This window comes from Crocuta crocuta, unplaced genomic scaffold, assembly GCF_008692635.1.
Source record: "Crocuta crocuta isolate KB4526 unplaced genomic scaffold, BGI_CrCroc_1.0 scaffold692, whole genome shotgun sequence".
Taxonomy (NCBI): domain Eukaryota; kingdom Metazoa; phylum Chordata; class Mammalia; order Carnivora; family Hyaenidae; genus Crocuta; species Crocuta crocuta.
The window spans coordinates 1,412,388-1,430,138 of NW_027532877.1; the positions used below are offsets into that span (position 1 = coordinate 1,412,388).

A 17,751-nucleotide genomic window follows, 5' to 3' on the forward strand; every position below is an offset into this window, starting at 1 on the left:
GGAAGCGCACCCAGAAGGAGCCAAGTCGGAGCCTGGAGAGCTTTGGGGGATCTCTAGGCGGCCTAAGATATTTCTTGTTTCGGGCGGAGTCGCCCCTGGCTAGAGCCAGACTTGGAGAACAGGGTGAGAGTAATGGACTCTTCCAGAACACTTCCAAAGCTTATCCTCTGTGATGACGCCAGGCCAAGACTCAGGGTCGAGCAAGGCGTGGCCCAGGGGATTCTTTTAAGTCGTCTACATACAGGGCTTTAAATTATATAGAATTACTCAGTGAATCGCTCCCTTCCTCCCTGCCTTCCTGCCCACCTCCCTCCCCCCCTCTCTCTGATTCTGCCAAGAAGAGTCTCTTTTGGATGCTGGCGAGCTGCAGTAGACAGACGAATGACCCTGAAAGCTGTCCCCACCTGTGACTGTGTCCCCTCTCCTGGCAGAAAGGACTCTGCAGGTGTGATCAGGGCTAAGGTCCTTGAGAAGAGGTGGGACCATTCTAGTCACAGGAGTCCTTGAAATCCCAGAAGCTGCCTTGGCTGCAGAGAAAGAACTAGGAAGATGGGAGTGTGACAAGGCTCCGGTGACCCTGTGGCCGGTCCCGAGAAGTAGGGGTGACACCTGTTGGGACAGGACAGAGGCCTCCTGGAGGTAAGAGCAGCCCCCAGTGACAGCCAGCAAGGAAACAGACACTTTGGTCCTGCAAGGGTCCGGAACTGAATTTTGCCAGCACCCAAATGAGCAAGGAAGGGATTCTCCCCAGGGCTTCTAGAAGGGAACACAATCCTGCTCCAGTGGGACCTCTGCCCCGCAGATCTGTAACATAATATGTTGTTTTAAATGATTATATGTGTGATAATTAACACTTACTCCCTTTTTTGACTTACACACACACACAAATTAGCGAGCGCGTGCAAGAAGCCCTCCCACTCAGCGCTTCCGGAAGGGCGTAAGACTCCGTTAAGATGTAATAGCATTGCAAGGTGTCCGTCGCACTTATTTCTAGAAAATAAATAGGAAGGAAAAAAACGCGGTTGTCACAAGCAGCCGGGTAAGGCTTTGCAGCGTGGGGATGACGGCCAGACTTTGGAACCAAGCAGAACTGATTTTCACCCTTGGCTCTGCCCCCTTCACGCGGTGGGCCCTGAGTGAAGTACCTTGACTTCTCTGAGCCTGTTTCCTCGGCTATGAAAAAGGAGCCCCTGGGAAAGCCGTCCCTGGGCCGCAGTGCAGATGAAACACCGTATCATTTGTAGACAGCACAGCTCGTGAAGTGCAGGAAACAATATGGTCCATTATTGTTACTCTTAGCCGCCCTCCCTGGGGCAGTCGGTTCGCTTATTATTGCCTGTGATCTCTGACTCTGGCGCTGCAGGGCTGCCCTGAGGGGGCCTTCTGGGCAGGGCTGGGGCAGACAGTGTCCAGACTCACCAGGCCTGAGCTGGTCCCTGTCACCCTGACACACGGAGAAAAGCAGAGAGGAAGGAACCCGCAGGCTGGTATGAGGCTGGGCGGCCACGCCTGCACGCAGACCCTCTTCTCCACCTAAGAGGCTCTGGCCCTTTTCAAGGACGGGGACTGAAGACACAACATACCCAGGCTGGGAACAGAGTAGTGCAAGGCTTCTCAGCCCTGACCAGGGAGGTGGTGTGTTAGGGGCATTTGTGCCCCGGGGGCAACATGGGGGAAGGGAAAAAAAAAAAGGCAGAAAAAGAAAGGGCTTTGTTCTTTGTCCGCATTGTGGGCTGTGCTTAAACAAAGTGTGGCTTGGAGGGCAGACAGGCTGGGGTTAGGGTGCCCGGTTCTGCCAGTTCCTCGCTGTGTGGCCTTGGACAAGTGGCTTCCTGTCTCTAATGACAACCACAGAATGCTCATTGAACCCCGGCTTCGTGCCGGGCTCTGTTCTCAGCAGATACAAATATTAGATAATTTAATCCTCACGACAACTCACTAGTGTAGGTATGATTGTTATCACCATTTTACACATGACAAGACAGAGGCACGGAGAGATTCTGCACCTTGGCCAGAGTCACACAGCTACTACGGGGCAGATCCAGGATTCCATCCAAGGCAGTTTATACTTTGCTTGTATGTGGGGATATATTATTTTCAAGACTTGTGGACTTGCTGTTGACTGTTTAAATCTTTAATGGCTATGCTTTCTTTTTTTAAAATTCTTAAGTTTATTTCTTTATTTTGAGGCAGAGAAAGAGAGAGAGAGAGAGAGAGAGCATGAGTAGGGTAGCGCCAGAGAGAGAGGAAGAGAGAATTCCCAGTAGGCTCCACCCTAACATTGCGCAGAGCCCGACGCGGGGCTCGAACTCACGAACTGTAAGATCATGACCTGAGCCCAAATCAAGAGTCAGATGCTTAACCCACTGGGCCACCCAGGCGCCCCTAAGGGCTATGCCTTCTTACCTCAATTTTTTAGATTCCAAATGTACTCATAAGAGTCTGAGGTCACACAGGGGTGCTTCTATCATTACGAGACTGGCTACGGACCCAGGTATCCTGACTTGATAGAGAGCACATCTCTTCCTCTGTTCGTTAAGCCGGCACACACTTATTTGACGCCTACTGCATACCCCATTCCGCGCATATATGATGTGCCTGCTGGGGCACCTCTGCCCTGACCCAAGCCCCGATCCTCCGCCCCATCCCACGCCCACCCGTGTGCCCAGGAAGCCAGGCCCTTCGCGGAGGAGAACTGCCGGGAGGCTCCCCCCCCGCATTCGGGGCCCTGCCCGCAAGCCGCGGCGCCGCTGGGAGCCGAGCTTTCCGCCGGAGCACCCTCCTCGTTCCCGGGCGCCCGCCAGACTTCGGGGTCTTCAGCTAAAAGGGCGGACCCCAGCCGGGCAAGGGTCCTGGGCTTACGTGCTGTCGTAGAAAGAATCGCACAGACGTGGGGCGCTGGAGGCTCCGACTGTGCCTGCGCATGCGCGCGAGCGTGGTGGGGGGGCGGTTCCCAGAGAGGATTCTGCCCAGGAACCTCCGAGAGGCAGGAGCGCCTGCGGGGCCGAGGGGCGTGGCTCCAAGCCCCAGACCCTCCGGGACACGACGGTGACGTCACCGGCGGCCCTCGCCTCCGCTCCTGCTGCGCATGCCTTGCTCTACCCCTCCCCAGGTGAGACTCTCTGACTTCTGCTTCCGGGTCCCGCCTTGCCAAAGAAAGGCCGTCGGCGGGTCGGAGCCAATACGGAGGGTGTCAAGGTTGACTCGCAGCTCGGCCACCTCACTCAGTGGGGGACTTCGGGCTTGTTCCTTGGTGCCCCCCGAGCCTCAGTCTTTGCACCTGTGAAATGGGCATCCTGAGGGAGTTCTGTTCGCTGCTGAGTGTCTCTGAAGAAGACCCTATGCTCCTTGGGTTGCCTTCCAGCTGCCACTCTGAGTCCTTCCCTTCCCTGGCTGTGGGTCCCCCGGACCACCTAATCCTCACGAGGCCGACTCTCCTCAGCCCTTCGTTCTCTTCCCCGATCCCTGGCCTTTTGTGCCACCTGCTTCTCCTGTGCTCCTGCTCGTGGCTTGCTCTGCCTCCCTGGGCCTCCCGCCACCACTCCCCTCAACATGTGGGGGCTCGCGGTGTCCCCCACCGCCCTGCCTGCCCGTCTTAGCGCGCATTGCCTCTCTCTGCCCAGAATATTTCCCTGCCCTAATCGCTGCCTCATGACCGAAATGCAAAATCTTGCCTAGCCTTCAAGGCCCCGATGAAATGATTTTTCTTTGGAGATTTCCTTTGGTCCTGTCCCCGCTGTGCTTTTCCTGGCCCCTTCTAAGCACCTACGAAGGATAATCACGGCAGTGAGGACGACGGTAAGAGCAAGGGGGTGTGCTCGGCTGTGCCAGTGCCTTCCCGGAGCCGTGTTCTTCGTCCGGCCACTCTGTCCTCCCCTCTGGGTCTAACGGCAGCCGTGGGACTCACTTTGACCAACGGAATAGTAGCAAATTCAATGAGTAGAAGCCTGAGAGAGCGCACAGGCCTTTCTTTCCACGGACTGTCTGGGGCTCCTGTGATTGCTTGGGCTAGCCCGCTGCAGGATAAGACAGGTCTGTCTCCTCTCTAAGGAGAGGAGTTAGTTATTCCAGCCAGGGGCACCCCCGATCGGCCGTGAGTCAACTACGAGACGTGTGGGTGCACCCCAGTTGAGGTCAGAAGAAGCACAGAGCATGCCCAGCAGAAATACCCAGCTGACTCCAGGACGCAGGAGTAATCATAAATGATTATATCTTGGGGATGCTTTGTTACGCAGCAATAGCTAACTGATACAATCATCACCACTCAGCCCTTCCTGTGTGCCAGAACACCCTTTGGAATACGCTATAAACATGATCTGATTGGTCCTCACCTGAACTGGGCATGATTCCCATTTTCAAGATGAGGACACTGAGGCTCAGAGAGCTTGTCCCTTCTCTAAGCCAGTGGCCCTAGCACGTGGCTCCATACCTTTCCTGGGAGCCTGATCCTGGCTTCCCTACTTTCTGCTGATGTGGCTCAGGGCAAGTGTCTTTTACTTTTTGGGCCTCCTGTTTCCTAATCTCGGAAGCAAATACGATTACAGTTATCACGGTTATGGCTCGGTGCAATGTTGCGATACCAAGATTGATACAATGTTTACAAATTACCAAGATTGATGCAATGTTTGCAAATTGTGGAGATGAGTCAAAATATTAGATATTCTGTTTCTCTTTCTGTTCTTTTTTGTTGTTGTCTGATAACCTGATATTTTTAGAGCTGTCATCTCCTCCCAAAGCTTGGAGGTGAAGGGGTGACGTCTCCTTCACCTCCTTGAAGACGGGGTCCATGTCTAACTCTTCCGGGTCCCCCACCACGGTGCCTTGCCCACAGATCTGCTTCCATAAATACATACTATAAGTCTATTTTAACTCCTTTCGCTGGAAAATTAATAGTGAACTTAGTGCCCTCTGAAGAGGACATGGGAAAATTATGAAACATAGCTTAGTGTGATGGCTTTGAGTTAGACTCTGATAAGAACTTCTAGGGATGGAGGGGAAGCCATGGGGTTTTTTTGTTTTTGTTTCGGTTTGGTTTGGTTTTTGCAAAGGAGGTGTCCCACCTAGAGCCCTCTGAGCAAGTCTGTACGCTCTGGAGTAGGCAGAATTTTGAATCTATTTAGAAACAAGGGGGTGGTACCCAGAACGTGACCCCTGCGTGCCCTTGCCTGCTTCAGGGATCCTTGTGAGACTCGGGGAGAAAGCAGACAGAGCTCCTGCCTGTTTCCTTGCACTGTTTTTCTCTGCAGCTGTCTCTGCATTTCAGAGTTCACATCTCTGCCAGGGACTCTATTTTGGGATTTGTGGGAACAGGCGGGTTTCGGCAAATAGGAAGCTCTTGAAATCTCAGCGAGCCTGTTCCCCCGGGAGCCTCCCAGCCTACTCCAAGGGCAGGAGAGGTCCAGGGGGGGTGCCCGGGGGCCCCCCGACATGTGCAGACTGGAGAGAGGACGGCCCTTTCCCAGCAAAGCCCCTCATCCGACGCAATCAGCGATCAGCGATCAGTGCTCCGTTGTGCTGGGAGGGCCAAGATGGGGCTCCCGGGCAGGGCGCCCGCAAGCCTGCAGACGCAGGGCCTCATTTAGGTGCAAACCGACACCGAATGCCCCCACATCCCCTCTGTCTTTGCACATGGAGAGGAGTGGCAGGTGGAGAGCTGCCCTCTGTCTGGCTCAGAGGAGCCCTGGGGCCTAGGCCTTAGCGTTGCGCAGGGGACTATGTGGCGGTAGGTAGGTGGGTGTGCACGTCCCTGTGTCCGTGTATTTGAAGATGTATCTTTGCAGGGGCTCAGAGCAGCGCATTCGCGTGGGCCGGCCTCGTGCGTATCTGCATTTTCCAAGCCCTGAGCGTGCATCTGTTGATTTGTACATGTGTGTGCCTTGTGCCTGTGTGTCTGCCTGCATCATATTCTAGAAGCCCTCATCTTTAAATTTTGTTTACCTTTTACTTATTTTTGAGAGGCAGAGACAGAGCATGATGTGGAGAGGGGCAGAGACAGGGAGACACGGACTGGGAAGCAGGCTCCAGGCTCTGAGCTGTCAGCACAGAGCCCGACGTGGGACCCGAGCCCATGATCCTGAGATCATGACCTGAGCCCAGCTGACGTCGGAGGCTTAACGACTGAGCCACCACGCCTTCCTTATCTTTAAAATTTTAATTTGCCCGATTTGCATTTATAATATGTGTTCATTGTTTATGATAGCTAGACACTGCAGAGAAGCAACATATACACACATATATGTATATAAAAGCTACAAGTAGATCAGACAACACACACACATAAATTTGGTTATATATAACATAATATACAATAATTATATCTAATTCATATGTATGACAATACTATATAATTTATACAATGATGCATGAACCCGCCACCCAGAGAAAAACCCTGTTCATGAATTGTATATATATTTTTAGTCTTTTCCTATTCACATAGATGTCCTAAAGTGTAAGCTCCATGACAGCAAGAATGGTGTTAGTATTAGTTACCACTGTATATTTTATATCTTTCAAATACACACACACGCATACATATATAGATACCACACATACATAACATATGCCAATATACTATCAAGATTGACTCTATGACGGAAAGTTTACATACATATGTATTACATGCGAATGACTGTTTGAACATATTTCAAAATCTACCAAAGTAAATTTGCTAGAGTGATGTTCAAATATTCAATGTATAAAATTTCTCAAAGTAGAGCCATGATCGGCCAACAGTTCTATACTCTATTTTTAATCTTTAACATTTTTTTTAATGTTTATTTATTTCTGAGCGAGAGACAGAGAGAGACAGAGCACAGATGGGGAGGGGCGGAAAGACAGGGAGACGCAGAATCCGAAGCAGGCTCCAGGCTCCGAGCTGTCAGCACAGAGCCCGATGCGGGGCTTGAACTCAGGAGCTGTGAGATCACGACCTGAGCCGAAGTCGGAGGCTTTACTGACTGAGCCGCCCAGGCGCCCCGCCATAAATAGTTTTTGAATGAACAAACCGGCAATCCCATCAGCCCCGCTCTAGAGAGACAGATGGCCTCCGACTCAGAATCCACCTCCTTCTGGGTTGCAGAATCTCAGATGCACTCGCGAGGGTAGGAAGAGATGAGGAATGGAACGCCCCGCGGAGGACCCCTTGCTGCCGACGTGGGGGACAGAGTAGGTCTCTGGCACGAGCTCCCTGTCCAGGCATCTGCCCCTGGGCTGGTCCATCAGGGAGGGAGGATGAGGAAGGGAGACTCCAGGTGCGACCTCCTAGCTCCTGCTGCCATCCATCAACGGCCTCCTAATGAGATAACAGCCCTAATGTGTGAACATTGATTTCTGGGGTGACAGCAAAGGGGGATGATTTACATTCAACGTCCCATCGGTGATGCACCATTGATCTCCATGGGCACTGAAATATTTACTAGGGAGCGCAGGACTCGAAGGTCCCCAGCCAGGAGGGAGGTGGCCAAGTGACCGGTGGCTTAGAGATTCAGGATGTGAAGCATCTTTCCTGAGGAAGAAAAGCCCAGAAAGCAGATGAGGCAGCCCAGGAGTGTTCTGGAGCCAGGAAATCACCCTGAACTCCAGGCCAGAGAGGGCAATGCCAACCTGAGCCTGAGTGTGAGCCTTGGTTCTTGGAGCAGGCGCCATAGGACACCTCCTCAGAGAAGCCTTCCTGGACCACCCTAATTACAATAGCCACCGACACTCTGTGTCAGATCATCCTCCAAGCTCTCTCTCTTTTTAAAAATTTTACATAAATCAGGCTTTATTTTAAATAAATAAGACACCCCAGGCGCCAGGCCATTGCCAATCTGGTCTTTGTCAAGGGAGATTCGCTTTCTCTAGGATTTCATATAAATGGAATCACGTAGTGCATCCTGTTCTGTCTTTGACTCAGCACGACGTTTCGAGATGTCCCCGGGTTGTGAGGGTTTCGCGTTTGGCTTGGGTTCTGCGTTTGGTCCAGGTTATTGCTGAGTTTGGTCCATATTCTGTGGTGTGAATTAATGTGATCTCTTTATCCACTCACCACTTGATGGGCACTCGGGGACCACTATGAATAAAGCGGCCGTGAACCTCCATGTCCGGGCCCTTGTGCGGACACGCATTTTCCATTTCTCTTGGGTAGAAACCTGGGGAGAGCCTGCTGGCTTGTCTGGTAAACGCGCCTTTATAAGGAATTGCCAAGCTGGTTCGTAAAGTTAGCTTTCCCGTTGGATGATCCTGATCTGCACCTGCTGACGGTCTCCATTACCTCGCCTCCTCGTCTACGCTGGCACCGCCGCGTGTTGGGCTCTCTGCAGAGCACTTACTCTGATTCCCTCGTCTCTGGGTATGCGTGCATGCGCCTGCTTCCCTCCCTGGACTCCAAGCCCCCTGAGAGCAGGGACGTGCCTCCTGACTCTTGTCACTGCGTCTGCACGTTCTGCTTGGTGCAGGGGAGGCACCTGCTGATTTTGTACGACGAGCGATAAACCCCTCCGGGCTGGCGTTCCTCGGAGCATCCGGAAGTGCCCTCAGCTCCAGAAGCCAAGGTGTCTCTCCTCGACTTTGCCAACACACTCTCCCCAGGGGGAGGAGATACTTCTTGCCCTGGGTGGTGGCCGTTTCACCCAGCGCTCCCTCCCGAGTCTCCAAATCCGGGATACAAAGGGCGCCCACCCCAGCCGAAAAAATCCCTTGGCTTCCCATCTCTTTCGCCTTGCAGCCCAGCCTCCTGAACCTGCCAATGGGGTTCTATGACCTTGATCTTTGCCCTTGACCTGTTGTATCTCGCCACCCTGCTCCCTTCCCTCGTGGAATCTACGCTTGTTAGAATGCGTCATGGTTTTCTTTTTCTCCGCATCTCTGGGCCTTTGTATAAATGGCTCCCTTCCCCTAAAACTCTGTCTGGCACTGAGAGGATCTGGAAAGGGAGAAAGAAAAAAATGGTATTAACAGCAACGAGTTGAAATTCAGAACACCGACTGAGCCCTGTTCTAGGTATTTACATGTACTGATAAGAGAAAAAAAATCATACATATAACAGTAACTATCATTTGCTTTACATATTTTCTTCCTTATCCAAATGCTCTTGACCCATTTTATAAATTAGGAAACAGACGCACAGAGAGGCAAAGACACTTTCTCAAAATCCACAGCTCACAAGGGAGAGAGCTGAACTTTGCACGAAGCTCTGTCTAGAACCGAGGCCGGACTGTGCCCAACAGATAGACATACTGTCCCCATGTTGCAGGTGAGGTCAGCAGGTTCAAGGGGAGGAGGCGTCCTCCCCAAGGTCACGTAGCCCGTGAGTGGCAGTCAGAATCAGAGCCCTGGTTTGACCCTCCACCCCTCCTGGCCTCCCCACTTTCCAGTGTGCCCCATACTCTTCCAACTAATGGTTGGCCCCTGCCCTGGGTATCACCCTGCAGGCCTCTCCCCTCCTGAGAAGGAAGGAGTCGGCACCCTCAGGGTCCGTCCCGGAAGGACACGGTCCACCTACGTCCAGGCAGATGACAACCAAAGTCCCCTCAGCCCTACCTGAGAGGCTGGCTGCCCCGCCCCGGGCTCCACCCCCACAGGAGAGCACGGATCTCTTCACGGGAAAGTCCCGCTCACCAAAGGGAAGGTCAGCTCTCAGCTGGGCCAGAGCCCTGGGAAGGCTGGTGGGTAACTTGTTTGCAGTTCATGGTCCCTCTGGGTCCTGAGGTCAGGCCCCTCCAGGTGTCTCAAAGCCAGACCTTCTGCCTCTGAATAAACAGAATGTGGAAAACCACACACACACACACACACACACACAGGCACACACACACACATGCATGCTTGTGCCGAAGTATTCTCTCTGCCGCGCCTTTACATAAATGCAATACACAGACACACCTATAGATTCATATACTTCCCCCGGAGCTCCGTGTAATATACCTACAAGGGTATCTGCACACATACACTGTTCCGCATGACACAGCTTAAAGTGCACCTGCACGCCCGTGCACCAGATGCACGCTCTTACCTAATGCTCACTCACACGTAAGGCACGCTCACACTCCTACCTAGTGCACACTCACACGCTCACAACTTGCACAGGTAATGGAGCAGGGCATAAAAGCATATGCGTATCTGCACAAACATTCCCACACATGCATGCAAACTCACACGCATGCTCTCCACCTAGACATGCATGTCGCACACTTACATCCACATGTGTACAAATACTCCCACACATCTATGCTTGTACAATATGCATCTGGAAACCTTCATATACCCCACATAGGCAGACACACACATGTGTATCCACATGCACACACATGCACACACGTCCGTCCTCAGACACACATGCATGTTGGTCCCATGCAGATGTACACGTATGTCATCTACAGGACTGCACAGAGGCACAGCCCCCGCATACAGAAATGTGCGCATTTCTGCCCATGAACCCCAATATACAGAAACTTGCACACGTGTGCACACCCATATGCCATACGTACACACATATCTACACACGCACACGACTTGGAACCTTTCTGGACCTGATCCTTTCTACACACCATCGTCCTTGCCGAAACTCTCATTTCCTGCTTGGAACAGCCTACTGAAATGTCCCATCACGACACACTTCATTTTCGGAAGACACTTGATACCCTTTGGAGACGTGCAGAGGGGCCGGGGTCGGGGAGTGCGGGGCGTGGCCGGCATGCATTCAGCAGCCTCCAGTGAGACGGGTAAATGCCTCATTTATTTGCAGGCGTAATCACACCTCCTCCCAGGGCTTTTCATCTCTTGCCCAGAAATTCTCTCTCCCTCTCTGTCCTTACACTGTACATTATTTATCTCTGTGCTTTAAAGGCCTTTAGGGGCGCCTGGGGGCTCAGTCGGTTATACATCCGACTTCAGCTCACGTCATGATCTCACAGCTCGTGAGTTCAAGCCCCATGTCGGGCTCTGTGCTGACAGCTCAGAGCCTGGAGCCTTCTTCTCATTCTGTGTCTCCCTCTGTCTGCTCCTCCCCACCCCCCACCAAATAAATAAACATAAAAGAAATAAAGGCCAACACCTTTGCCCTGTATTAGAGTCTCCTGGAGACTGAGCTCCCAGAGGGCGGAAGCAGGTCTAAATTGCTTTGTCCTCCCTGTGCCCGGGCTGCGTGGTCCCCAGTACTGCAGGTGCTTAATACAAGCAAATTGAAATGACTGCTGTTTTGATGCTACCGTGTATGAGCATGGAGGATTGGTGTCCAGATGTCCATCAACCCTTAATCCAGCAAGCTGGCCAACCAGCACCTTCCCGGAGGTGGCAAGATACCTTATTTCCTGGACTCTAACATCCCACCACCAATGGATCTGCCATTACTTCATATCTCACTAGGGAAGGGGAGGCAACACTGTCATTCAATTTATTTATTTTGAGAGAGAGAGAGAGAGAGCATGAGCAGCGGAGGGGCAGAGAGAGAAAGAGGGGGGGAGAGAGAATCCCAAGTGGGTTCTGTGCTGCCAGCACAGACCCCGATGCGGGGCTCGATCCCATGAACAGTGAGATCATGACCTGAGCCGTAGTTGGACGCTTAACCGGCTGAGCCACCCAGGCGTCCCATCAGGTGCATTTTTTAAAGGCCCAGGTGGTTCTGCGGTGTGTCAGGGTTTAGGATTATGGAGGGATATCCAATGGGTACAAAATGCTTAGTAAAATTAGTAAAAATACACAATGTCGTTATTTGTTTCGCCAGTATTGTGCTTCTCCTCTTCCACCCCCCAAATTCCTGCACTCAGAAGACGTTAGTGACAAACAGATTCAGCACGAGAACATGTTAATTAGAGCTGGGATCTGAACCCAGGCCTATCTGGCTCTCTTCTCTCCCCTCCCCTCCCTTCCACTCCTCTCCCCTCCCCTTCTCTTCCTTTCCTTTCCGAACTATTACAAGCGAATAAAATCATAGGGAAAAATGTAGGACACCATGTTTCCAACACTCAGCGTTTCCCAGTTCATTATTCATCCAATCAACAAATATTTATTAAGCACCTGCTCTGTGTAGACTCACAGAGCTGTAGATCGACCAGATAGTGTTGGCTTCACAGAACTTCCATTTTATCATATTTGCTTTAGATGTCCACCCCCCCCGCCCCTAGAACGACATCACTACTAACATAACAACACAAAGCTCCTCATTAGCCCTTCCTTCTCCTCTTTCCCTCCTATCCAGCTGGGACATCAAAACTGCCCCAAATGTTGCGATTATTAACCCAAAGATTTATCACACATTTATTCATTGATGCCTTAGAGCATTACTTTGTAGGCTTTCGAGCATTTTATACATAGTGTCATTATATAAGTATATCTATAATACATACATTGTACAATGTATATATTTCACTCACTATTTTGTTCTGCCATCTTCCAGGTCAACGCATGTAGCTTTTTGGTTCCACTGTGTAGAGTATTTAATTATAGGATGCCGTAACTGTGGGTTTAACCGTTCTCTTCCTGAGGGACTCCCACATTGTTTGCACGTTTCTAATATAAGCAACGCCACAGTAGATATCTTCGTATGCATCCACTGGTACCTGTGCATAGAGTCTCGTGGGTCAATGCTTAAGAGTATGATTGCTGAGTTGTGATCCGCAAACTTCGGCTTTACAGGCTAAATCTAGATTGCCCTTCACCTTGGGTGGAAATCAAGCTACTCTCCCAGTGGCAGACTACCTGTTGCTCACCCACACTTGTTTTTCAATTTCTGTCAAGCAGATGGGTATGGGGGGTGGCGGGCGGGAAGATCTGGAGGGAAGAAAGTCTCTCTGGTTATAATTAACACTTGCTTGATTATTAGTGAGAACAGCCATCTTTGCCGACCTTCATTGGCTATTTGGATTTCTTTTGCTGTGAAATGCTTGTGCTTATCCTACTTCTTATCTAAAAAGCAGTTTATTTAATGTATCATTAAGTCAGAGCTCTTGACCATTCCACCGGCCGGCTTCTCCGACTGAGAAAAACAAATGCGTTGGAAAAAGGGAGGCAGAGGCAGAGAACTTCTTCCTCCAAGGGCTGGGAAAAAAGCTCTTATTGACTGGCTTCTATCACTCATCTGATTAAAGGTACCACTTACTTCCAAATGCTTAGAGCTGGGGCCGGAGCCATTCATAAAACTCATATTGAACGATCAGCTTTCACAAAGTTTGCCTTAATGTTTTTGCACCGTATTGATCCGTGGGGGGAACTATAAAAATTGACACCAGAGTAAACTTTGAAAGATGGCTCTCGCTCAGCCGAACTGGGATCAATGCAGATCGACCGGGGCGATGAGGGAGGCAAAGAAACAGCCCCTGCTCCATTAGCTGCTCCCCGCTCGACCAGCAAATCTCTTCTGGATCTTTCCCGGCTGTGCTTAGGGATGCAAACGCAGATGCAGTGCTGGTCGGGGGACGTGGAGGAGAAGGTCTTCATCCTGAGGGGAGCGATGCCTGTGTTCTTAGTCGTTGTCCCTTAGAAACCTCTTTCCCCCTGTGGTGGTAGTTATGCGTGAAGAAGCCATGGGGAGGAAGGAGGAAAATAAGCATTTACTGAGCACATGCTATGTCCCAGGTCTCTGCGGCGGACTCTTTGCAGACCCTAAGGAAGCAGCGAAGGTTAGCTCCATAACTGCCCTTGACCGGGGCTCCCAGGTGCCTCTGTCAGTTAAGTGTCTAACTCTCGATTTTGGCTCAGGTCATGATCTCACCGGTTGGTTTGTGGGTTCGAGCCCCACGTCCGGCTCTGCACTGACAGCGTGGAGCCTGCTTGGGATTCCTTCTCCCTTTGTCTCTCTTTGCCCCTCCCCACTTGCACACTTGCTCTCTCTCTCTCACTCTCTCTCTCTCAAAATAAATAAACTTAAAAAAATTGTTTTGCAACTGTCAGATGACCTCAGACAGATGCGCGTGGTCAGAGACACTAAGAACATCACGGGGCAAGAGAAGAGGGCAGTGGCTGCCTTGAGCCTATTTCTGGGCCACTGGCCAAGTATATGGCAAGGAATATTCCACCCTGGACATGGGCGGAGGTTTGCAGTAGGCGGGGTTCGGGCCGTGTGTGCAGGAGGGAGCTTCCTGGGTGCTAATGGATGCCACGTGAGCAGAAACACCCCACGGTTAAGAGAGCGTTTATTATCTCCATCTCTCCCACCAGAAAATTTATGACCCTTTCCAGTTCTGACTTGAAAGCTCACAGCCCAGGACCAGCAGCGATCACTTCCCGGCGCCTCCCTTTTCTAGTTCTTTATTTATTTTTTTCCCTTTCTCTAGGGGCCGGGGCATTTGCTTTCTTCAAATACCTTTGCTTCAGTGGAAACTGAGAGAACACCCCCACCTCGGGGGGCTGGGTGGGTCGTCACTTACTGGGGAGATTCCGGGGGCTGAAGGCCCCTCCCACCCCACACCGTAAATAACCTTACTCCCTCCCCACCCCACAAATCACTCCGGATTTTTGGAGTAAATAGTAATTGCTGTGTTTTCCCCCCGTGGGCATAGCTGAGGGTATATGTATGAGCGTCTGTGTGCTTCACTTAATTTTTTTTTTTTTTTTGAGCCTTGTAAAAAGCATTTTCTGTCCCACCCACCAATTCTAAACACTCTTTTAAAGGGATTACCGCTCTCTGCCTCTGGAGTCAGGGGCTTGGAAAAGCACTTGTAGGTTGGAGATTTACTGCCGCTCCAGGGAGCCCAGAGATGGACTGGCTCAGTTCAGGGCTGGAGGAATGTTCTTCTATTGTTTTGCTTCGGGGACAGACCCTAGGACACGCTTAATGTCCTCTGTTCTCTGCCCATCCCCACTGCCCCATCTCTGGCCTGGGTTATTCTTCAAGATGATGCTAGTAGCCTCCTCGCTGGTTCCCCTCACTGGTTGTTCAGCCCTGTTCCTTCTAATCTAATGACCTCTCTGAGCCTCTGGTCTGACCGTCGTACAACGCTAGTCATTACTTCTGGTTCCTGCCTTCAAGCCTCCTGGAGTTCTCCTGTCTCTGAGTTCCTCCTCCCAAGCAGATCTGGGGACAGAGGTTTGGATGCAGGTATTTTATCTGAGAGATGCTAGCAGGGAAGCGGAGGGGGCAGGATGGTGCATCAGAGAAAGGAGGGGAGGCAGAGGTGGTTACTCCTGTGGGCTCCTGGGGCTCAGTCTCCCCGGGGGAAGCTGGGGGGAGGGGGCGGTCTGTGTAGAACACGTCTCTGGCCACAGAATTTTCCTGTCCCTGATTTGTTTCGAGTCGTCTCCAAGGGCGTTCGCTCCTCTGCCCTTCTGGGTTGCGCCTGTGCCTGGCCGGGCTAGCCTTTGCAGCTTTGAAGGATGCACAGCACAGACAGGGTGATGCCTGGTGGACGCGGGGTGCGGAGGCTGGCTCCCCGGGCCAGGGGGTGGGGCAGGACCTCCACCTGCCGCATCTCGAGTCACTTTTACAATAAAGCCCAAACTCCTTAATGTGACTCAAAGCCTCTTCAAGATCTGACCCTGTCGGAAGTTTCAAGCCTCATTTCTTTCTCCAGCTTTCTTGCCATCTAGAACCTTCCATTCTGGCAGCATTGAGCACTCCTTATACCCCAAACACTTATACCCCCAAGTGTTTGAGACCTCTGTGTTGTTCCTGCTGCCCCTTCTGTCTGGGCATCCTTCCCAATCGTCTCCACCTTCAGGAAGGCTCCCCTTGGGTCTGGATTCAGTCTGAAATCCAGGAAGCCCTTCCTGATCTCTCTGGGTTGGAGCTGCCTCTCCTTTGGTTTGCTCCACTATGCACTGTCCACACTTTTACCACAAGAATTGTTCGTTTAAAATGTACACAGGGGGTGCCTGGGGGGGCTCAGTCGGTTGAGCGTCTGGCCCTTGATTTCAGCTCAGATCATGATCTCAGGGTCATGGGATCAAGCCCCACATCAGGCTCTGCACTGAGCATGGAGCCTGCTTGGGGTTCTCCCTCCCTCTCTCTCTCTCTCTCCTCTGCCCTGCTCACACACACACTCTCTCTCTTTCTAAAATGAAATAAAGACATCAAATGTACACCAGTGCTTAATTGTCTGTCCCCTCCACCAGAGTCAAGTCCTAGGGGATGGGACTGGTGCTGTATGCAACAAAACTTAGTAGGTACTCAATAAATGTTGAATAAACGGATGGGTTGAAACGGGTCATTCTGCATAAAAGGCCCTTTGCGTGGGCTTTCCTCTTTCCCAGCCAGGACACAAATCCTTCACCCGTGGTCTCAATGCACCTCCTGTCCGGGTGGAGAATAACGCTGGGGTACAGTGGTAACACTGGGGTACAGTGGCAAATGCAGGGAGGTTGGGGTCAGAAGGCCTGGGCCTCAGAACTTTCTGGAATGAGAACTTGCCACTTCCCCCTTTGCAGTGGTCTGGAGGGGGCCAGTAGACTTGACTGGACCCTCATTCCACCATGGCTTTCCTTCTTCTCCGACAGCAGAAGCGAGAGCTGCTGGGTGATTACTCGGTCCCATGTGTCCCCACCGTGTTTCCCTCCTCGGGAACACTGACCTGCACGGCCCCCACTGATGGCTCCCGTGCCCTGCGGGCTCCGGGCGGGCTCAACCAAAGGAGAGCATTGGCGGGACATCAGAAATGGATGCCGTTAGGGTGTGTGTTCCCCTGACTCCGCTGTGGCGGGATTGCTGTGGGGGTGGGGATCATGGCTCCTATTAACTGCCCCTTCCCAGAGCCACGCCCCTCCTGCCTTGTGACAACCTCTCTTCTGGCCCCAGAGTGATAACGGCACCCCACTTTGCTAGCCTTGTGGGACGGCGCCATTCCTTGTGAGCTCCTCAGCCTTTCTCCACCCCTGTAAATAGCCCTTTATTTACCTGTGCTCAAATTACCCCAGGTGAGGGTCCCATCTCCTTCCCACCACGATCCAGCCAGTGATCCAGGTGGTAACTGTTGAGTACGTAGGAATGACCCACGAGAGGGAGGCCGCTTGCCATCACACGGACTCCCGGGCCCGCTCTAGCACTGAAATACTCCCGGGGAACCGACACGTCTCCCGGGGGAAGACGGAGGAGACAAGGGCACACAGAGCAGTGTGGTACGCCAGTGAGGAGCTTGGGCTCGGAGTCAGACAGACTGCGGTTTCCACATCTGTGCGGGGTGGATAACTATCTCAGTGGCAGGGCTCCGGGGAGGACAGCGTGTGCGTGCAACACACGCAGCGTATCTTCAGGTGGAAGAGACTCATTATGAGACACACAGGACGGCCGCTCCGCTCCCTGCGCCATCTGCCACGTTATGGTTGTAGATGTCCTTGCGTGTCTGTCTGCCAGTCTTTCCAATGAAAAGCTCCATGAAGGTGGGGTTTCTGCCTTATAAACTTCCTTTTTAAAAGTGTTTATTTATTTATCTTGGGAGACTGAGAGAGTGTGTGAGCAGGGGGGTGGTGGGCAGAGAGAGAGGGAGAAAGAGAATCCCAAGCAGGCTCTGCACTGTCAGCACAGAGCCCGACACGGGGCTTGATCTCACCAACCGTGAGATCATGACCTGAGCCATGATCAAGAGTTGAACGGTCAACCCACTGAGCTGCCTCGGTGCACCACCTGCCGTGTATACTTCTGTAATGTCCTCAATGCCAAGCTCAGGGCTGGGCAAACCAGAGACCCTCACGATGGCTGGAAGGAAACCAACTTGTACTGGGAATCGGTATTATTCTCATTTTGAAGATAAAATATAGAGACTTGAATGATCGGTGAGCTTAACGGGGCCACACAGCTTGAATTCAGAGCCGATTTGAATGGATGGACCCCGCCGTCTTCCTGTGCTG

General features: G+C 51.9%; 1 long non-coding RNA gene across 1 annotated transcript in view; it reads left to right on the top strand.

Annotated features, from left to right (window-relative positions):
- Window positions 1-350: 350 nt before the first annotated feature.
- LOC144216316 (uncharacterized) overlaps window positions 351-17,751 on the top strand; it is a 78,347-nt gene continuing 60,946 nt past the window's right edge. The window contains exon 1 of the long non-coding RNA XR_013330631.1: window positions 351-639. This is a non-coding gene — a long non-coding RNA (uncharacterized LOC144216316). The remainder of the gene's footprint in view (window positions 640-17,751) is intronic.